General features: G+C 41.7%; 4 protein-coding genes across 4 annotated transcripts in view; 3 read left to right on the plus strand and 1 right to left on the minus strand.

The window, feature by feature from the left end:
* The window catches only part of GET3 (guided entry of tail-anchored proteins factor 3, ATPase), a 422,808-nt gene extending 412,595 nt beyond the window's left edge, over positions 1 to 10,213 (minus strand). Inside the window, exon 1 of the mRNA XM_050770638.1 lies at positions 10,210 to 10,213. The gene's annotated coding sequence lies outside the window, so the exon portion shown is untranslated. The remainder of the gene's footprint in view (positions 1 to 10,209) is intronic.
* LOC126942481 (zinc finger protein 44) overlaps positions 1 to 23,082 on the plus strand; it is a 414,080-nt gene that overhangs the window by 198,609 nt on the left and 192,389 nt on the right. The window lies entirely within an intron of this gene.
* ZNF20 (zinc finger protein 20) overlaps positions 1 to 23,082 on the plus strand; it is a 201,259-nt gene that overhangs the window by 95,920 nt on the left and 82,257 nt on the right. The gene's annotated exons all lie outside the window — the stretch shown is intronic.
* The window catches only part of ZNF823 (zinc finger protein 823), a 445,525-nt gene that overhangs the window by 12,089 nt on the left and 410,354 nt on the right, over positions 1 to 23,082 (plus strand). The window lies entirely within an intron of this gene.

Below are 23,082 nucleotides of genomic sequence, written 5' to 3' on the forward strand. Positions count from 1 at the left end.
CTTGACCTCGTGATCCTCCTGCCTCGGCCTCCCAAAGTACTAGGATTACAGGCGTGAGCCACTGTGCCCAGCCTATATTACTGATTTTCAATTTTCAATTTCATTGATGTTTTCTGTAATTGTTATTTTCCTGTGTTTGATTTAGATTTATCTTGCTCTTCTTTCTCTGGTTGCCTAAACTAGGTTAGATTGTTGATTTTAGACTTACTCTGCTTTGTTTTATTTGTTTTGTTTATTTGAGACAGGGTCTCACTCTGGCTGGCTGGCTGGACTGCAATTGCATGATCTCAGCTCACTGAAGCCTCAACCTCCTGGGCTGAAGCAATCTTCCCACTTCAGTATTTACATTTGTTAAGAGGTGTTTTATGGCTCAAAATGTGGCCTAACTTGGTGAACATTCCATGCAATCTTGGGAAGGATTTGTAGTTTGTTCTTGTTGGTTGCTGTATCTTACAAATACCTCTTAAATCCAATTGATTGATGATGCTGTTGAGTTAAAACTATGCCATTAAATTATCTTTGGGGCCGGGTGCAGTGACTCATGCCTGTAATCCCAGCACTCTGGGAGGCCGAGGCGGGTAGATCACCTGAGGTCAAGATTTTGAGACCAGCCTGGCCAATATACTGAAACCCTGTCTCTACTAAAAATACAAAAAACAAAAAAACAAAAAGCTGGGTGTGGTGATGCTCGCCTGTGATCTCAGCTACTTGGGAGGCTGAGGCAGGACAATGACTTGAACCCAGGAGGTGGAGGTTGAGGTGAGCAGAGATTGTGCCACTGCACCACAGCCTGGGTGACAGAGCAAGACTGTCTTAAGGAAAAAAAAAATATCTTTGGTACTGAAAAGAAAAAAACAAAAACAAAACTATACCATTAATGATTTTCTTCCCACTTGATTTGTCAATTACTGATAGAGGTATGTTGGTGTATCCCACTATGAAAGATAATTTCCTTATTTTTCCTCACAGTTCTATAAGTTTTTGCCTCATGTATTTTGACACTCTGTTGTAGTTGCACACCTAATAAGGATTTAAGACAATTGATTTGGCTGGGCTCAGGGGCTCACGCCTGTACACTGGGAGGCCAAGGTGGGTGGCTCACCTGAGGTCAGGAGTTTGAAACCAGCCTGACCAACATGGTGAAACCCTGTCTCTACTAAAAATACAAAAATTAGCTGGGTGTGGTGGCGGGCACCTGTAATCCCAGCTACTGGGGAGGCTGAGGCAGGAGAATCGCTTGAACCCAGGAGGTGGAGGTTGCAGTGAGCCACTGCACTTCCAGCCTGCATGACAGAGCAAGACTCCATCTCAAAAAAAGTTGATTTAAAGTCTTTGTCTAGTAAATCTAATGTCTAGGGTTTTAGAAATGGTTTATCTCAAATGATTTTTTCCATTAATGAGTTATGTTTTTCTGTTTCTCTGTATTCCTCATAAATTTTGTTGTTGAAACATGGACATTTGAATGTCATAAGGGATGACTCTAGAAGTCAGTTTCTCCCTCTTCAGTGTTGCTATTTTTGTTTGTTGACTTTTCCAAAGTATTTTTGCAGAGATCATATTACTTGTTGTGCACAGCCCTTGAAGTTCCTGTTCCTTTAGCTTGTGTTTAGCCTGTGTTTTGACAGCGATTTCCGTGCATCACAAGAGCTAAAGAAGCAGAAACAAAAACCTCACGGTGGCTGTGTATAGTGGCTCATGCCTGTAATTCCAGTACTTTGGGAAGCCGAGGTGCGTGGATCACGAGGTCAGGCGATCAAGACCATCCTGGCTAACTCTGTGAAACTCCGTCTCTACTTAAAAAAAAAAAAAAAAAAAATTAGCTAGGTGTGGTGGCACGCACCTGCAGTCCCAGCTACTGAGGAAGCTGAGGCAGGAAATCACTTGAACCCGGGAGGTGGAGGGTGCAGTGATTGCACCACTGCACTCCAGCCTGGGCAACAGAGCAAGACTCCATCTCAAAAAAAAAAACCTCACACCTTCCAGTTTTTATGGATAGTTCTAGGCTGTGGCATTCCTTTAACACTTAGCAAGGCTGCTTAAAACTCTGCTTCCGCCTTCATTTTCTGCCTAACGGATCCTAGAGATTAGCCAGTGCTGAAAATGAAGGTGTTCTTAGGTCTGTGATGTTAGCTGTGGGTTTTTAATAGATGCCTTATAGCAGGTTGAGGAAGTTCCTTTCTATTCCTAGTTTACTGAGTGTTTTCATTGTGAAGATGTTGAACTTTGTCAAGTGCATTTTATTTGTATATTCTACATATTAACACCTTGGCAGTTATGTGATTTGCAAACATTTTCTGCAATTCCATGGGCTGCCTTTTCACTGTGTTCATGGTATCCCCTGAGGGACAGAAGTTTTTAACTTTGAAGTCAAACTTGTCTATTCTTCCTTTTGGTGACTGGGCGTGTGTTATATCTAAGAAATCATTGCCAAATTCAATTTTATGAAATTCCTCCCTCCATGTATTCTTCTAAGAGTAGTTTAGTTTAAGTCCTTGACTCATTTTCATTTCATTTTTGTATATGGTGTAAAGTAAGGGTCCAGCTTCATACTTCTACATGTCAAAATTGTTTTCCCAGCACCACTTTTTGCAATAACTTCCTTTTCCCACTGAATGAACCTGGTACCTTACTGAAAATCATTTAATCATATATGTGAGGATATCTTTCTGAGTTCTCTATTCCATTGATGTATCTTCTATCCTTGTGCCAGTACTACAGTGTTTTATCTATTGTATATTTAAGTTTAAAAAAGAAGAGTGAGACTTCCAAATTTGTTCTTTTTTGTTTTTTTTGAGATGGAGTCTCGCTTTGTCACCCAGGCTGGGGTGCAGTGGTGCAATCCTGGCTCACTGCAACCCACACCTCCTGGGTTCAAGCAATTCTCTTGCCTCAGCCTCCTGAGTAACTAGGACTACAGGCATACACCACCATGCCTGGCTAATTTTTTTTAGATAGTGTCTCACTCTGTCGCCAGGCTGGAGTGCAGTGGCGTGATCTTGGCTTACTGCAACTTCCACCTCCCGGACTCAAGCGATCTCCTGCCTCAGCCTCCCAAGTACAGGCGTGTGTCACCACACCCAGCTAATTTTTGTATTTTTAATAGAGACGGGGTTTCACCATGTCGGCCAGGATAGTCTCAATCTCTTGACCTCATGATCTGCCCACCTCGGCCTCCCAAAGTGCTGGGATTACAGGCATGAGCCACCGCACCCGGCTCAGCTAATTTTTAAAAATGTTTTTAGTAGAGACAGAGTTTCACCATGTTGACCAGGCTGGTCTCAAACTCCTGACCTCAAGTGATCTGCCTGCCTTGGCCTCCCAAAGTGCTGGGATTACAGGCATGAGCGACTGCACTTGGCTTGTTCTTCTTCATCAATTGTTTTGTCTATTTGGGGTTCCTAGAGATTCCCTATGAATTTTAGGATGGGCATTTCTAGTTGTTTTTTTAAAAAATTCATTGGTGCCAGGCGCGGTGGCTCACACCTATAATCCCAGCACTTTGGGAGGCCAAGGCAGGTGAATCACCTGAGGTCAGGAGTTCAAGACCAGCCTGGCCCAATATGGTGAAACCTCATCTCTACTAAAATAAAAAAGCCGGGCATGGTGGCATGCACCTGTAGTCCCAGATACTTGGGAGGCTGAGACTTGAGAATTGCTTGAACCCAGGAGGTGGAAATTGCAGTGAGCTGAGATCACGCCACTGTACTCCAGCCTGGGGGATAGAGTGGAGTGAGACTGTGTCTCCAAAAAAAAAAAAAAAAAAAAACGGTCATTGGTATTTGGATAGGAATTGCATTGACTTTCTAGACCATCTTCAGTAGTATTGATATCTTAATATTAAATCTTAAAATCTATGAATGAGATGTCTTTCTATTCATTTATATCTTTAATTTCTTTCAGCAACATTTTATAGTTTTCAGTGTACAAGTCTTTTGCTGCCTTTGTTATTGTTCATGGTATTGTTTCCTAATTTCCTTCTCAGATTATATGTTGTTAGTATGTATAAATGAGAAGTATGTATAAATGATTTTTCTTTAAGGGATGGGGTCTCACTATGTTGTCCAGGCTGGAGTGCAGTGGCTATTCACAGGAGCAATTATAGTGTACTACAGCCTTGAACTCCTGGGCTCAAGCGATCCTCCTGACTTAGTCTGCAAAGCATCTTGGACTACAGGCTCATGCCACCACACCCAGTTGAAACTGACTTTTTCATGTTGATTTGGTATCCTGCAACTTTGTGGAATTTGTTAGTTCCAACCATTTTGGGGTGTTCTATGTGTGTGTGCATATGCACAATCTTTAGGATTTTCTACCTATAAGATTGTTTCATCTGTGGACAGAGATAATTTTATTTTTTCCTTTTCGGTTTGGATGCATTTCTTTTTCTTGCTTAATCATTCTGTGTAGGACTTCCAATAGTGCATCGAGGCAAGTGGTGAAAGCACGTATCCTGTTTTGTTCTTGATCTTAGTGAAAAAGTTTTTTGTATTTCACCACTGACTATAATGTGTCTGTGGCTTTTTAATGTATGGCTTGTATTATATCGAGGTAGTTTCTTTCTAGCTCAAGTTCTGTGTTTTTATCATGAATGAATGGGTTTTGTATTTTGTCAAGTGCTTTTTCTACATCTACATTGAGATGGTTGTGCTGTATTACTTTTTTTTTTTTTTTGAGACAGAGTCTTGCTCTGTCTGGGCTGGAGTGCAGTGGCGTGATCTCAGCTCACTGCAAGCTCCACCTCCCGGGTTCACGCTATTCTCTTGCCTCATCCTCCCAAGTAGCTGGGACTACAGGTGCCCACCACCACACTCGGCTAATTTTTTGTATTTTTAGTAGAGACGGGGTTTCACTGTGTTAGCCAGGATGGTCTCAATCTCCTGACCTTGTGATCCACCGGCCTCAGCCTCCCAAAGTGCTGGGATTACAGGTGTGAGCCACCGTGCCTGGCCACTATTTTTATGTGTTGAACCATCCTTGCATTTTAGAGATAAATCTCACTTGGTCATGGTGTGTAATCTTTTAATATGCTGCTGAATATGGTTTGCTAGTATTTGAGAATTTTTGTATCATATTCACAAAGGACACTTATCTGCAGCTTTCATTCTTGTAGTGTCTTTTCTTTGGTGTTAGTGTAATTTGGGCCTCATAAAATGAGTTTGGAAGTGTTCTCTTAGTTTTTTTAAGTTTGGGGAAGATGGGTATTAATGTTTTAAATGTTTGGTAGATTTTAGCAGTAAAACTCTTTGGTCTTAGGTTTTTACTGGTTTTTACTGGTTTTTGTTTTGTTTTTGTTTATTACTACAACAGTCTCCTAGAACTGAAGATCTGTTCAGATTTTCTGTTTCTTCATGACAGTCTATGTACATTGTGTTTGTAGACATCTGTCCACTTCATCAGTGTTACCCAACTTATTTCTGTACCCTTAGACTTCTTTAAAAGGTCTGAGGCATAATTTTTTCAGTTGTGTTCTGCTGTTATTATGGTATATATTCTGCTGCTATGGATGTGGTGATCAGGTGTGGGACTACGGGAAGCATTTCATGGACCTGTGATTTGACCTCATTTGTAGGAAGCCTGTGTCCCTGTGTTGTGACGCTTTAAAGTATTTCTCCCTCACTTCTGCTTAGTTGAGGCAAAAAAGAGGGGGATGGAATTAGGTATTTCCTTTACCCCAAGAGGTTTGCCTCTGGTAAAATCTCAATTCGGTTTTTGAGAAATAGTTTCTTTTGAAGGTAGGTCTTGTTAAGAATAGAATTCTCTGGGCATATTGCAAAATAGTGGCAGGGTGCTTCGGAAGGCAGGGGCAGGAGGATCACTTGAGGCCAGGAGTTTTAGACCAGCCTGAGAAGCACAGCCGACCTCATCTCCAAACAAATGAATAATAAATAAAAATAAATAATAAATTGATAGCTAGAGAGATTATTGCTTGATGGATGGATGGGCCTTATTTCATTAAAATGAAAAGGCTTATTGCTGTTTTCCTTGCCTCAGTACATTTCGTACATGCTAGTGTTTAAGGCTGTGTGCCATCCAATTCCCTCATCCATTCCAATAGTTACGGTGCTTGAGCTTCTTCAGGGTTTTTGTTTGCTCTTGGGAAAAATATTGCTCCGATAGTCTTTAAGCACAAATGCACAATAAACTACCTAGAGAAAAATTACTGGGCTCTAGATTACGGTAAAGTTCAAATTACATGAAATAGCAATGGAATGTATCTATTGACCCCCACTCCTTCATTCATGCATACCTATTTATTTTCTATGGTCATTGCCACTTAGGATTCTCAAATTGACTAATTTTCGTCCTTCTAATCTATGAGAAATGTCATCTAGTTGACATTTTATTTGGCTATTTCCTCATTACTGTGGAAATGGATATTTTTTCATACATGGTCTTTCATTTTCAGTTAAGTATTTTCTTTATTTTCCCATGTTTTAATCTTGTGTTTGTTTTTACTCTACAAATTAATCCTTTTATATTGCATGTACTGCAGGTATTTTTCTCCTACTTTGTTGTTAGTCTTTTACCTTCCTACTTTTAATTTATTTAAATTTATCACTCTGTTCCTTCATTGCTTACTCTTTTTTTAATTTTTATTCTTATTTTTATTTATTTATTTTTTTTGAGATGGAGTCTTGCTGTGTTGCCAGGCTGGAGTGCAGTGGCAGGATGTCGGCTCACTGCAAGCTCCACCTCCTGGGTTCACGCCATTCTCCTGCCTCAGCCTCTGGAACAGCTGGGACTACAGGCACCTGCCACCATGCCCGGCTAATTTTTTGTAGTTTTAGTAGAGACAGGGTTTCATTGTGCTAGCCAGGATGGTCTTGATCTCCTGACCTCGTGATCCGCCTGCCTTGGCTTCCCAAAGTGCTGGGATTAGAGGCATGAGCCACCACACCTGGCCCCAACCAATCTTTTGTGCCCTATGTAAATCAGACACTGCCTCCTCAAGCTCATCTATAAAACTGTCTGCATTTCACTGTGGAAGCAGTAACCCACTTCTCTGGGACCCTTCTCTCTGCAGCAGAGAGAGCTCATCTCTTTCACCTATTAAACTTCTGCTCAGAACCTCACTCTTTGTGTGGTCCATGCCCTAGTTTTCCATGGCCGTGAGACAGTGACACCGCTTCAGTGTGAACTCTCATGAACTGAGTCTAGATCCCCAGTGCTGTCCGTCTCACCTGTCCTCCTCTACACATATCTGGGATATGTCACGGCTCTTTGAAGATGTGGCTGTGAACTTCATCCAGGAGGAGTGGGCTTTGCTGGATTTTTCCATGAAGAATCTGTAGAGATGTGATGAGGGAAGCCATCAGCAGCTGTAGAGATGTGATGAGGGAAGCCATCAGCACCTGTCTTCTATAGGTGAGGATAATATTTTTTCCTTTAGTCAATTAGAGAACAAGTGCTTCTTGGCCATCAGTGCTATTCCAAAATTTGGAATGTGGAAAGGGGTATTTTGTTGAATTGATCAAGCATGGCTACAGTGCACAGTGAACCTACAATCCAGTAATTCTTCCATACTTTCTAGATGATAATGAGTTTTCTTGGTCTACATTTTAGGAAACAAATGGGAAAACCAGAACATTAAAGATCAACAGAAAAACTCTGGGAGAAATCTAAGGTGATTTGCACTCAAAAGAGGAAAAAAAAAGTCCCTTGAGGGGATCTTTGCATGTTACCAGTTTTTAAAACAAAATTTTCAACAAAAATATATACTTAATGTAACATAGATGTTGAAGTATTTATAAAACACTTGGAAACACAACTAAGAAACTTCATACATAGATATTATTATTTTTATAATAGCTATGAGGGAGCCTTGTTGCAGAGTAATCAGTGCATTTACTTTCAAACAATTCATACATGGCAGAAAACCTGCACCTTCTGTGATACTGGTAGCAATGTATGTTCAAAACCTATTAATGAATATAAGTCTAATTAATGAACCACTAATAATGGGCTTGTCATTTTTTTTTTTTTAAGACCGAGTCTCTCTCTGTCACCCAGGCTGGAGTGCAGTGGCGCCATCTCAGCTCACTGCAACCTCCGCCTCCTGGGTTCAAGCGATTCTCCTGCCTCAGCCTCCTAAGTAGCTGGGATTACAGGCATGCACCACCACGCCCGGCTAATTTTTGTATTTTTAGTAGAGACAGGGTTTTACCATGTTGGTCAGGCTGGTCTCAAACTCCTGACCTCATGATCCACCCACCTCGGCCTCCCAAAGTGCTGGGATTACAGGTGTGAGCCACTGCACCTGGCCAGCTTTGTCATTTTTTACAGAAGTCATTACATTAGAAAAATTGTGAAAGTAGGGTAGTTGTTGTGGAGAAACCTTCAGCTAGATTCCAAATCTCAATGTGTTTAAGTCATGCTCTTCTTTGGTTCTGTGAACATATTTATAATGTACACTTTGAAGTATTTTTCTATTAAATCTGCTATCTGTTGTCACAGGCAGTTTCTATTGTCAGCTTTTCTTTTCTTTCTTTTTTCTTTTTTTTTTTTCTGATGTATGGGCTGTACTTGTTGCAAATTGGACATTTTTGATAACATACTGAACCTTCTCAGAGTACGTTCAATTTCTCCAGGCCTTGTTATTGTTATTTGCTTTATTTTGTTTAGTGACCGACTGGACTATTTTGGTGAAGTCTATTTCTGTAATAGTTAAAGAGGAAAGAAACACAGCTTGATGGTTAAAGATAGGTTTATTTTAGAAATAACCTGAGAGGGGCTTCTGGCCAATTTTGGTCAGGAGCACTTTTTCTTACAGACTAAGAGTACATATTGGTTTTAGGGTGAGGGGGCTTATTACAAGCTTGGAATGTCTCTGGGCGGAGGGGAGGTTTATTTGGGGGCAGACATCTTTCTGGCCGGAGGGGGGTTTCTCGGGGCTGGCATCTTCCCAGCCAGAGTAGGGGTTATCTTGGTGCATGTCTCTGGTCAGGGAGGAGTCTGGAATGTATTTGGTCAGAGATTTTATTTGTGGTTTATGGTCATGCTGACCTTAGCCATTAAGCTGATACCCTTTGGATTTAGGCAGCTTTCGATTAAGGTGAATTTTAAAATGAGGTGCTTGCCCACGATGGCAATGTTCCTGCTCTGTCAATTTCTTCCTCATAACTTTAAGCCTCTGATATTGCTCTTGAGGGAAGGTGAAGTGGCTCAGCTTTGTTTCTGCCTGCAGTCATCCTGGGATGACAATGGTATGGTGGGAATCTCTTCCTCTCTTGGACAGCCCTCAGATGTTAAACTGTACTAACTGCTGGTTGATGGCTCTATTGTTCTCAAAAAAGTCCAGGGACAAATTTGCCCTGTAAATCCAAGTATGTTTTCTCTCCTTTCTAAGAATACTGTCTGAGATCAGCATTTAATAGCTGTTTGTTTATATGCCTCACGGACTCCTCCCTAACAGTGTTTTTACCTGGTTTTCTCCACAAATTAGCTGGCCTACAGTGCAGGCAGTATCTTCATTAAATCCACGAATTTCCTGTGAATTGTTTTTCACCTCCATTTCCACTGCATCAAGGATGGAGTGCCCTTTGGCTTAAGTGTCTCATGATCTGTTGCAATTGAAGTTAATTCTTAGGGAAGAGGTTAGGAGCTGTTTCATAGCTTGCTTCTCTTCTACCTCCAGGCAAAATATGACAGGGCTCTGAAGCTTGGGTAGGAACACTGGCAAGCTGCTTTCTGAATAATCCTCTCTTTTTGGGAACTGAGTGTTCAGTGGTGGGGAGGGACAGCAGCCTGATGTCCTCTTGGCCTGTGTCCTGGTATGGATCCACCACCTCTACGAGCTGAGGCAAAGTTGGTCAGTGTCCTAGCAGTCTGAGCGCACCATGCTCACAAACCATGTCCCCACTTTTCAAACATACACACACAGGATGTAATCTCAGTAATGGGTAGGTGGAGGTAAGATGAGAAAAGTTGAAGTTCTGCCCTTCCTAGAAAAAAGCTTTCTGACTAGAGGCTGGGTGACTGAGCAGAAGCATCAACATCATAGACAAGCATCTCATTTTAAAAGTCGCCTTAATCAAAAACTGCCTAAATCCAAAGGGCATCAGCCTAATGGCTATCTCCAACCAGAAACATTCCAAACTCTTCCCTGACCAGAGACATGCTAGCCCCAAGATAACCCCCCTCTGCCCAGAGACATTCCAACCCCGCCATAAATTTCTCCCCCACACGGAAACATTCCAAGCTTGTAATAAGCCCCCTCACCCTAAAACCAATATACACTCAGTCTGTAAGACAAAGCACTTCTGACAGAAATCACCCAGAAGCCCCTCAGGTTTTTTCTAAAATAAACCTGTCTTAAGACAGTCAAGCCGCATTTCGTGTTTCTTTCCTCTGACTCTTACATTTGGTGCCGAAACCCAGGATGGGTGCTGGGGACAGAGGCTCTCTTGCAATCCAGGAAGCAGTGGGCAATGGCAGCTCGTCCTGAGTTAATTCCTGGATCCTGAAGGTCTCTGGCCACCACTTCGTCTTTTCTTTGTTCGCTTTTCTCTCATCCTCCCTTTTCTCTCTCTCTCCCTTGTGCAGCTGCAGTCCAAGAGGCCAACTGGAACATCAACATGAGACACTAATCCAGCTGACTGGTAAGAGCTGCCCTCCCCTGGCTTTCTCACGGTACCCAGAAAAAGTCAGGTCTGCTGTCTTGGTCCTCAGAGGACCAGTGGGACTAAGCCAGAGGAAATCTTGGGGATGCCCAGTTTCTTCTCAGCTTGACCATCCTCTTTAGAAAGAGGACTCTGGGTCTCTGTCTTTTGTCTGGGGACGCCTAGAACAAAAACAGACACCCTCGGTAGCTTCTTGCCAGTCCACATGGGTGCCAAACAATCCCATGTTCCCACACCCTCTCCCCTGTGCTGTCTCCTTCCCGACCTCACCAAACTTGGCTTAGTCTTTTATTGTAACATGGCCTGGCCCCAGTACACATTAGATAATGACAACTGACGGCCCGAAATGGCACCTTTAACTTCCAAATTCTCAGGAACCTTAACAACTTTATAACCAGGAAGCGCAAATGGCAAGAGGTTCTCTGTATTCACACTTTCTTCTGCTTCTACCTTAAATCCTATCTCTCCCTGTGTCAAGCTTGCACCTCTCATAAAATCTTTCTTCCTGGCTGGGCACGGTGGCTCCCATCTGTAATCCCAGCACTTTGGGAGGCCGAGGTGGGCGAATCATGAGGTCAGGAGATCGAGACTATCCTGGCTAACACAGTGAAACCCCGTCTCTACTAAAAATACAAAAAATTAGCCGGGCGTGGTGGCAGGCACCTGTAGTCCCAGCTACTCGGGAGGCTGAGGCAGGAGAATGGTGTGAATCCGGGAGGTAGAGTTTGCAGTGAGCAGAGATTGTGCCACTGCACTCCAGCCTGGGCGACAGAGGAAGACTCCGTCTCAAACAAACAAACAAACAAACAAATCTTTCTTCCTGATGAAAACCCTCTCTAGGTCTCTCCCTCCTCCAAGCTGTGAGTACATTCAAAAGGCTTCTCTTCATAAATCTTGCTTTCCTGGAAAAGGTTTTTTCCCGGTTAACTGAATTACTTTTCTCCACTCTGTCTTGCCACCCTTGGTGCATGTATAAAAGACCCTAAAATGGCTTCTAGTGGCCTGGGACTCCTTGGGAAAACAGAAAAGGCACCACAATCCCATTTTGGGGAAAATCTGTTTTCCTTACGGAACCCCTGGAATTAAAGGTAAGTACCTCTCAAAGTCTTTGTCTTCCAGCTCTACTTGTTTATTAGGCCCTGGAAACTGCTTTCCTAGCTCTTTTCTTAAAGGACCCCACCCAAAGGCGAATAAGTCAATTGGGAAATGAGCAGAAAAAAAATCTTGTAACTACTAAATCTCTGGTTGTCTTTGTGGCTGTATGTGTGTTATGTGTGCAATGTCTATTAAAAGAACTCTAATTGGCAAAAAAGTGCTTAAATATTTTTAAGGGAAAAGTAAAAGCTGTGGGATCTTTCAGTTCACGTGATTTTAATCTTTAAAACTTACTGGTACAGTAAAGTTAGAAGTGTCTTAAGAGTTGCCAGCATACATTTTCGTTTGCATTTATTAATCAAGCAATTTCATTTTTATCTCTGCCAAATACTATAAGGTATCAAAACAAAACTATGACTCAACCCAAACAAAATAATCTTTAATTTAATAAATGAAACATTAATATTGGTTTAATGAAAATAGCTACATCCTAAGATTTTCATTTAATGAAAATCCTACATCCTGAGCCGTTTAATATCCTAACTTCTACTCTTATGGCCTTGGGCAGTCTAGTCCACAGGCGTGAAGGAAGTTTGTTTTGGGAAAGGACTGTTATCTTTGATATTAAAGGAATTTATATTTTAAAATGTTATATGGTAAATTTTTGTCCTAAAGTAAATTAACTGGTTATTTCCAACAAGTCAGAAAGTTGAGGCATGTCAGATTGTCTGTGAAAGGCAAGAAAAATTTTATAAATGGAATTTATGCAAGAAATACACAATTTAAAAGTGATTAGGCCTCCTGACTGCTTTATAAAATGCCCCTATAACTCTTACCTGTACAACTTGTCTGCTTTACAGCTAGGTAAAACTTAGGACACACAGAATTAATGCTGGACTAACACAGACTTTATCTGCACTTCTGTGTAGGTCCTAGGCTCCACACCTAGTACATAATTAAAATCCCAAACTTACCAAGGTGTTCAACAAAAGTTTGCTAAAAGTTAATTATGTGGAATTACTTTTAGTAAAAAGATTATAAGAAGGCATGAGATTGTGGATTTTTACCTACATTAAAAAGTTAAAGAATTGTTTTGAAGGTTTAAGCAAGTTTTGGAAGGTTTAATTGTAAAGGAAATTCTGTGTAAACATATTGGCTAAAGTTGAAGGGGTAGCATCCAGTTTTTCTGTAAATTGAGCATTAAAATAAAAGCACAATGGGTTTATCTTAAAGCACTAACCTGCTCTTTAACAAAATATAAAGGGTTAAAAAGGGTCTATAAAAATCTTACCTTATGGTCAAACATTAAAATTGAGTAAATGCATCTACAAGGTTTTATTAAAAATGGAGTTTAATATTAATAGTGCACTAATATAAAGGTAAAATTTGGTGTATTTGGTATAAAATCATACAGGAAGCATTGTCAAATACAAAATGGTGTTTGGCTTTCTTTGGGCTATATTTGTATAAATGTTATTGGTATGTGTTCCAAAGTTATGGGAGACTCCTACAATTCTGACATACCTTAGTGTACCTTATAAGTAATAATTCTAATTGTTATGTTAAAATTATTGTGTGCCACAGAGGTAACAGATATCCTTGTCAATTGCGTCTTTATGGCTATTCTAAAACTTTTTTTCTGAGACAGATTTTCACTCTTGTCGCCCAGGCTGGAGTGCAATGGCACGATCTCGGCTCACTGCAACCTCCGCCTCCTGGGTTCAAGCGATTCTCCTGCCTCAGCCTCCTGAGTAGCTGGGATTACAGGTGCACACCACCACACCTGGCTAATTTTTGTATTTTTAGGAGACACAGAGTTTCACCATGTTGGCCAGGCTGGTCTGAAACTCTTGACCTCAGGTGATCCGCCAGCCTTGGCCTCCAAAAGTGCTGGGATTACAGGCGTGAGCCACCATGCCCAGCCTAATCCTAAAACTTTTTGTCATCCATAAACAATTGTTGTCTTGTTTTGGTCCTTTTTAAAAAGTTGGTTTTATAATCAGCTATAAAGGTCTAACAGGTGCCCTTGAATGCAGGTTTCTGATAACTTTGAAAATTGTTATATCAGACTAGAGGAAAACGTTCAGAACTCTTAAAAAACTAAAATGTTAATATAAATCAGGACAGGCATTAACTGCATGAACTAAACTGTAGGAGACTGGAGTGATTTTTTTTTTTTTTTTTTTTTTTTTTAAGACAGAGTCTTGTCCTGTAGCCCAGGCTGGAATGCAGTGGCGTGATCTCGGCTCACTGCAGCCTCCTCCTGGGTTCAAGCAATTCTCCTGTCTCAGCCTCCCAAGTAGCTGGGATTACAGGTGCATGCCACCACGCCTGGCTAATTTTTGTATTTTTAGTAGAGATGGGGGTTCACCATGTTACCCAGCTGGTGAACTCCTGACCTCAGGTGATCCACCCACCTCGGTCTCCCAAAGTGCTGGGAGTTTACAGGCATGAGCCTGTACAGGGATTACAGGCATGAGCCACCACACCCAGCCTGGAGTGATCTTTTTAACGTATTGCTTAAAATATTGCTAATCCTTTGTTTTGCTTTTCAAAGTCCAAGAATATTTTCTTTTGAGCTATTGACAGCTTTTAACAATTTAGTATGCTTCCATGAACAAAATTTGGAGCATACTTGTTTCTCTCTACCTGATTTTCTCCAGAATTTGGGAACTATCTGTAAGTATTCGTAAGTTATGGTAGTATAGTTATTTGCATAAGTGCAACCAAGAATCTGTTTTCTTTTGTAACAGGACACAATTGGAAAAACTGGTTATTTTACCAAAGCTTTGCCTGGAATGGTGTGCCTTCCTTCAAGCAATCAAATTTGACTTATGGAGCCAATAAAGCCCTTGGAAAGCTGGCCTCAGATTTTGTGTACACAGTCCCTGTACAGGGTTTCTGATCTGTGGTAAGTAAAGAATGTCACATTTTGACAGGCCAGGAGTCCCAAGTTATCTTGGAACCTCAAGAGGAGAGGAATTCACCCAACTCATAGGTATTCAATGGTACAAATCCATGGCTGGGCTTGCCTTTAAAAAGGTCTTATCTCAGATTCCTTCTACGAAACAAAGTTCCATCAAAGCCAATTTAAAGGGCCTATGTAACAAATAATTATTCTTGCTCCACTGTATGCAAATAACTAAGCCAAGTATAATAAAGAAACTCAGTCCTACTAGCATGATTTGTCTTTTAATGAAAATAGTAAACTTGAGAGAGAAAATTATGCTTCAAAAACGATAGCACACCTGTTGTTAAATTCTAGTGTTGCCCAATGTTTTTCAAATCTTGCTATTTTCTATTTAAATTAAATTCTAGGCCGGGCGCGGTGGCTCAAGCCTGTAATCCCAGCACTTTGGGAGGCCGAGGCGGGCGGATCACGAGGTCAGGAGATCGAGACCATCCTGGCTAACAGGTGAAACCCCGTCTCTACTAAAAATACAAAAAGAAATTAGCCGGGCGTGGTGGCGGGCGCCTGTAGTCCCAGCTACTCCGGAGGCTGAGGCAGGAGAATGGCGTGAACCCGGGAGGCGGAGCTTGCAGTGAGCCGAGATCGTGCCACTGCACTCCAGTCTGGGCGACAGAGCGAGACTCCGTCTCAAAAAAAAAAAAAAAAAAAAAAAAAAAAATTCTAATTTTTCTGGCTACAAGTTTCCAAAATAGCTGTGCTTTCTAAAAGCCCTATAAACTGAAAACTTGATGTTTCAGCAGGCTCTGCCTCTAAGCCCCCTGACTCTCACAGGAGGAAATAAATAGGAAATCTTAAGCTAAAAATCATAAAAAAATAAGTAACCAAGTGAGAATTACTTATCCTATTCAGTCTCACCCCTACCTCATCAAATACTTTTATCATTCCTACCTCTGTTTTTAAGTCAAATATTAACTTTTTAATGAAAATTATTTACTATGCCACCCTTGTGGGAATTGCTTTACTCACTCTACTATTTGCAGTAGGACTATATACTGTAGCACCCTCAGGGTAAAATATCAGACATAGAATCTCAATTACTATAGCATTTTGCTTAATTATTGTCCTCATAGCAGGAATAATGGTTACTAGCAGGAAATAACACATGGGCCTTTCCAAACCAGCACCTCTGCTCTCATTAGGTAAGGAATGTTGTTTCTATATCAGCCAATCGGACCTAGTAAAAAGCGCTATAAAAAAAAGTTACAGAAAAAGCTAAAAAAGCTAAGGAGTACCAAAACAAGCAAATAGATTCTTAGTTTGGGAACAAAATCATAGCATGGGTCATCCCATTCCTGGGCCCTCTCCTAATAATATGCCTAATTATGGGACTACTGTTCTTACCCTGCCTAATTAACCTTTTTCAAAGATTTTTTAAACTGACAGGATCATGGCCATTTCACAGACAACTACCCAAAAACATCTACAGACAGCACTGCTCCTATAGTCAACCCGAAACCAGGGAACTCTCCGTCCCCTCATCAGCAGGAAGTAGCCAGAAAGAACATGCTGCCTCTCATCCTTTTTATAACTATAAGGTCTGGATTGATGGCAGGAGCATCACCATCATGGATAAGCACCTCATTTTAAAATTCACCTTAATCAAAAACTGCCTAAATCCAAAGGGCATCAGCCTAATGGCTAAGGTCAGCATGACCATAAACCACACATAACATCTCCAACCAAAAACATTCCAGACACCTCCCACAGAGACATGCAACCTCGGGATAACCCCTGTCCTGCCAGAAAGATGTCACCCCCAAGATAACCACCCCTCTGCCCAGAACATTCCAACCCCACCATAAACTTCTCTCTCACACAGAAACATTCTAAGCTTGTAATAAGCTCCCTCACCCTAAAACCAATATATGCTCTTAGTCTGCTAGGAAAAGTGCTCCTGACTGAAATCAGCCAGAAGCCTCTCTCAGGTCTTTTCTATAATAAACCTGTCTTTGACTATCAAGCAGTGTTTGGTGTTTCTTTCCTCCTTTTTTGTTTTTTTAAAGACAGAGTCTCACTTTGTTGCCCAAGCTGGAGTGCAGTGGTGCGATCTCAGCTCACTGCAACCTCCACCTCCCGGGTTCAAGTGATTCTCCTGTCTCAGCTTTCTGAGTAGCTGGGATTACAGGCGCACACTGCCATGCCTGGCTAATTTTTTGTATTTTTGTAGAAACAGGGTATCACCGTGTTGCCCAGGCTGGTCTCAATCTCCTGAGCTCAGGCAGTCCGCCTGCCTCATCCTCCCAAAGTGCTAGGATTACAGGTGTGAGCCACCACGCCCAGCCTCTTTCCTCTTTAACTCTTACACTGGGGAAACAGAGAACCTTGTATCCTTGGCTACACAGTCTAGAGTGGAGTGTTCACCTCACTGGGGTGAGGATGTGGGGTGCAGGATCAGAAAACAGTAAGGGTTTAAATACCATAGATTCATATTTCTCAAAGAATTTTCATAGATTCTCTTGAATAGTTTTCCTCATTGGCTGTCTGCCTTTAGGATGACTTCCAGGGGCTTTAAATGGTTGTTTTAAAGTAACTGTCACAAGTTTCTCTGGGGAGTGGGTTAGTGAAGCTCCTCATACTGTTACGCCATCCTAATGCCTTAAGATTCTGTCCATATCAAAAAATGCCCTGCAGTTTGATGTGATGGCAGTACAGCCTGTAATATCACTTACAATTTTATTTAAGAACCACATGTTTAAAATTAATTTTTTCTTTTTTTTTTTTTTTTTTTTTTTTTTTTGAGACATGTCTCACTCTGTTGCCTAAGCTGGAGTGCAGTAGCATGATCTCAGCTCACTGCAACCTCTGCCTCACAGGCTCTAAGCCGTCTACCCACCTCAGCCTCCCAAGTAGCTGGGACTACAGGCACATGCCACCACGCCTGGCTAATTTTTAAAATTTTTGTAGAGATGGGGTTTTGCTATGTTGCCCTGGCTGGTCTCGAACTACTGAGCTCAAGTGATAAAAAAATGTTTTGTTAACGTTTATTTTTTAAAGATTCCTGGGATAGAATACACAAACCCACATCTCATGAACATCAGGAATCATATCACAAAAAATATACATTTCTATTTATTTACCTTCTTAATAATTTCAACTTTTATTTTAGATTCAGTGGGTACATGTGCAGGTCTGTCACATGGGAACACTGTGACACTGAGGTTTGGGCTATGGATGAGCCTGTCATCCTGGCAGTGAGCACAGCACCCAACAGGCAGTCCCTCAGCCCTCACTCTCCACCATCCCTCCCCCTTCCAGCAGTCCCCAGTGTCCATTGCTCCCATCTTTATGTGCCTAACGATTTCTTATGGTTTGCAAAAACATACTGCTCATTTCATAAAACTTCTTTAGAGGACTATAACACAGAGAACTGGTTTCCTGTTAAAAATTAGTCATCTGATTTATGAACTATTAAAATATAGTTAATGCAGATTTTCTTAATCATTGTTTATAGTCAATGTTAAGATTCAAAAATTCAGCCTGAGGCTGGGCACAGTGACTCATATCTGTTTGGGAGGCTCAGGCCAAAGGATCACTTGAGGCCAGTTCAAGACCAACCTGGGAAACATGGCAAGACCTTGTCTCTACAGAAAAACAAAAACAAAACAAAAAACCCTGTGTGTAAACACACACACACCCACCCACCCAAAACCCAGCCTGAGATTTAGTCTACCTGAAGGCTCACTCTTAGCATGTCCTCTAGCATTCCTGCCTAGTGGCCTCAGGTTCCCAAAGGTAACAATTTTATTACTTTGTTCAGCATTTACATAAAAAGTAATTTAAACTACATATTTTTCTTTCCTCACTGTAAAAGGCAACATGGTTTACACACTTTGCTTTTTTGTTCATTTGAAAATAAATCCTGCAGCTTTTTTCATATCCACTGGTGCCTTCCCTAATTTTTATAAAGGTTCACAAGATGATAGAAGTTGAGCCAGTTGTGGTGGCTCACATGCCTGCAGTCCCAGCGACCTGGGAGGCTGAGGTGGAAAGATCACTTGAACCCAGGATTTCAAGGCTGCAGTGAACTGTGTGCCACTATACTTCCAGCGTGGGCAACAGAGTGAGACCCTGTCTCCCCACAAAAATTTTTTTAATAAATACATTTTTTTAAAAGATGGAGGTTTATGTAGCCAGTTCTCTATTAAACATGAGTATGTTCCCACTCTTTTACTAGTCATTTCTTGCTGAAATCAAGGTGAATAGCAATAGGTACAGTCTAAAAGACTTATAAATGTGTCCTGAACTAAGGCAGTGAACAATCAGAACTGGGAAGGTAGTTAGAAAACATAGCAAAATAAATATTTGAAAGTTGTTTTTCATGCTTAAAGAATTACTTTATTTTTTTGGTAGAGATGGGGGTCTCACTATGTTGCCCAGACTGGTCTTGAACTCCTGGCCTCAAATGATCCTCCTGCTTTGGCCTCCCAAAGTACTGGGATTACAGGTGTGAGCCACCACACCCAGCTGAATTATATTTTCGTAGTGAAATACAGCATACTTATTATAGAATGCATAGGATGTTTTATGTTTAATCATAACTGTAAAATTCTATATACTGGGCACTCAGAATGAACAGACCCTGGGCATGTCATATCTCCCAGTGCTGCTTCACCTTGACTTTGTTTCCCTCTTGTCCCCAGAGGTGACCACTGCCCGTAATTTTGTGGATATTCTTTATGGCTATACCATTATTTTTTATCACCAAGCAGTGTTTTGCTTAAGTTTGCCTCTTTTGCACTTTCTATGGAAGGAAATAATGGGTAGGTGTCTCCTTAGTTTTTGCCCCAGTTGTTTCACACATGCTGGTGTCTGAGGCTTGGGCTACCCAATTTGCTCATCCATTCCAGTATCTATAGGACTCATGATGCTTCAATTTTTGTTTTGTTCTTATGGAAAATGCTGCTCTAATCATATTTTAAGTCCCCATGTGCCTGTGCACAGTAAATTCTCTATACATTAAAAAAAACGTGCTGGGTTGTAGATTCTGAGCAACTTTAAGACTGCCACCAAGTCCCAATAGAGTATATGAATTGACCCTCCCACCATTCTTGCATGTGTATTTAGATAATTCCAATGCTGCCAGTCATGTGGAATAATGTATTTCTACGTATCTAGTTTGTGTGAAATGAGATCACTTTGTGATTTTTTTTTTTTTTTTTTTTTTGAGACAGCGTCTTGCTCTGTCACCCAGGCTGGAGTGCAGTGACGTGATCTCGGCTCACTGCAACCTCTGCCATTTGAATTACCACAGAAATGAATGTTCCTTTGTTTGTATCTTTGGAAGCATTTGGTGCTATATTTTGGAGTTTAGCCATTCTGAGGTGTGTAAATGTTATAGGAATAATGAACAAAAACAGTTTCGCTTTCTGAAAAACAAGATGAGACCTTCCCTAACATACCTCAAATATTTTAAACTATAGAGAGGGAGCAGAGCTAGATGGCGGAATAGAAAGCTCCCCTGATCATCCCCCTGCAAGGACACCAAATTAACAACTATCACACAGAAAAAAACACCTTCATAAGAACCACAAATCAGGTAAGCACTTACAGTACCTGGTTTTAACTTCGTATCGCTGAAAGAGGCACTGAAGCAGTTTAAAAACAGTCCTGAATCGCCAACAGACCCCTCTCCCACCCCAGCAGCAGCGGCATCATGCACACAGCATCTCTAGGTGCTGTGGGAGGGAGATACAGCAATTGTGAGGCACTGAACTCAGTGCTGTCCTGTTACAGCAGAAAGGAAAACCAGACCAAATTCAGCTGATACCTGCCCATGGAGGGGACATTTCAACCAGCCTTAGCCAGGGAGGAATTGCTGATCCCAGTGGTCTGAACTTAAGTGCCCGCAAACCTCATCACTGAGGGCTGCAGCACTCTCTCTCCAAGTCAAGTTGAAAGGCAGTCTAGCCCATAAGGACTGCAACTCTTAGGTGAGTCCTAGTGCTGAATTAGGCCCAGAGACAGTGAACTGACAGGGGGCAGGGAGGGGTGGTGACATATGGCATCATCCCTCCCTTAACCCCAGGCTGCACAGCTCTCAGCCCCCAAAGAGCCCCCTTCCACTTGAGGGAGGAGACAGTATCGGGGGGACTGTGTCTTACATCTCAGATACCAGTCCAGCCACAGTAGGACAGGGCACTGGTCAGAATCAGGAGGCCCCTGTTCCAGGGCCTAGCTCCCAGACATTTCTAGACACACCTTGGGCCAGAAGGGAACCTGCTGCCTTGAAGGGAAGGGCCCAGTCCTGCCAGCATTCATCACCTGTTAATTGAAGAGCCCTTGGACCCTGAATAACCAGCAGTGATATCCAGGTACTACATCAAGGGCCTTTGGTGAGCCTGACACTTGCTGGCGTCAGGTGAGACTCAGCACATAACCAGCTGTGGTGGCTACAGAGGAAAACTCCTTCCGCTTGAGAAAAGCAGAGGGAAAAGTAAGGGGACCTTGTCTTGCACCTTAGGCACCAGCATGGCCACAGAGGGACACAGCACCAAGCAGGCTCTTGGGGCCCCTGATTCTAGAACTTGACTCTTCCATAGCATTTCTGGACCTGTCCTGGGCTAGAGGGGAGCCCACTGCCCTGAAGAGGCAGCATTCATGACAAGCTAACTTAAGAGACCTTTGGCCCTCCAGGAACATCAGCAGTAGCAGTACTCTGACAGAACTCCTTGTGGCTTGGGGCGGTGGCTATGGGGTGAGGCTCCTCTGCCTTTCCAGGGAAGAACTTGTATAGTTTGAGTGCCAGCTCAGCCAAGCTGCAACACAACAGGACACAAGGTAGACTTCTAAGGTGTTTTTACTCTAATCCCTGACTACTGGACAGCACTTCTGAACTCACCTGGGCCTTGGGGGACCTCGTCACCCTGAAAGGAAGGACACAGGCCTGGCTGGTTTTGCCATCTGCTGATTGTAGACCCCAGGGGCCTTGAGTGAACACAGGCAGTAGCCAAGGAGTGGTTACAGCAGGCCTTGGGCGAGACACAGCACTGGCTTCAGGTCTGACCCAGTGCAGTCACAGTGGTGGTGGCCACAGGGATGCTAGTGTCATTCCACCCTCAACCTTGGGTGGCTCAGAACAGAGAGAGAGAGAGAAACTATGTTTGGGAGAACATAAGGAAAGAGAACAAGAGTCTGCCTAGTAATCCAGAGAATTCTCCCAGATTTTGTCTAAGATCATCAAGGCAGCACCTCTATGAGCCTGCAAGAACCACGGCATACTGGGTTTGGGGTGCCCCCTAAAGCAGATATAACTTAGATATCTGGAAAGTCTTCCCTAAGAAGGACAGCTACAAATAAGCCCAGACAGTGAAGACTACAATAAATACCTAACCCTTCAATGCCCAGACACCAAAGAACATCTCCTAACATTAACACCATCCAGGAAAACATAACCTCACCAAATGAACTAAATGAGGCACCACGGACCAATCCTGGAGAAACAGATATGTGACTTTTCAGACAGAATTCAAAATAGCTGTGCTGAAGAAACTTAAAGAAATTCAAGATAGCACAGAAAAGGAATTCAGAATTCTATCAGATAAATTTAACATAGAGATTGAAATAATTAAAAAGTGAGCAGAAATTCTGGAGCTGAAAAATGCAACTGGCTTACTAAAGATTGTATCAGACTCCTTTAATAGTAGAATTGATCAAACAAGAAAGAATTAGCTTGAAGACAGGTTATTTGGAAATATACAGTCAGGAGACAAAAGAAAAAAGAGAAAGAAACAAGCACACCTACAGGATCTAGAAGATAACCTCAAAAGGACAAATCTAAGAGTTAATTGAAGAAGAAGTAGAAAAAAGGTTGTAGAAAGTTTATTCCAAGTGATAACAGAGAACTTCCCAAACTAGAGATATATAATATCAGTATCCAAGTACAAGAAGGTTATAGACCATCAAGCAGATTTAACCCAAAGACTACCTCAAGGCATTTCATAATCAAACTCCCACAGTTCAAGGATAAAGAAAGGATCCTAAAAAGCAGAAAGAGAAAAGAAATAACACACAATGGAGCTCCAATACATCTGGCAGCAGACTTTTCAGTGGAAACTTTACAGGCCAGGAGAGAGTGGCAATACATATTTAAAGTGCTGAAGGAAGTAACTTTTACCCTAGAATAGTATATCTGGTGAAAATATCCTTCAAGCCTGAAGGAGAAATAAAGACTTTCCCAGATAAACAAAAGCTGAGGAATTTCATCAATACCAGACCAGTCCTACAAGAAATGCTAAAGAGAGCACTTCAATCAGAAAGAAAAGGACATTAATGAGCAATAAATAATCACCTGAAGATTCAAAACTCACTAGTAATAGTAAACAGGAAAATACAGAATATTGTAACATTGTAACTGTGCTATGTAAACTACTTTTTTTTTTTTTTTTTTTTTTTTTTTTT

The sequence above is a fragment of the Macaca thibetana genome, chromosome 19, assembly GCF_024542745.1.
Source record: "Macaca thibetana thibetana isolate TM-01 chromosome 19, ASM2454274v1, whole genome shotgun sequence".
Lineage (NCBI taxonomy): Eukaryota > Metazoa > Chordata > Mammalia > Primates > Cercopithecidae > Macaca > Macaca thibetana.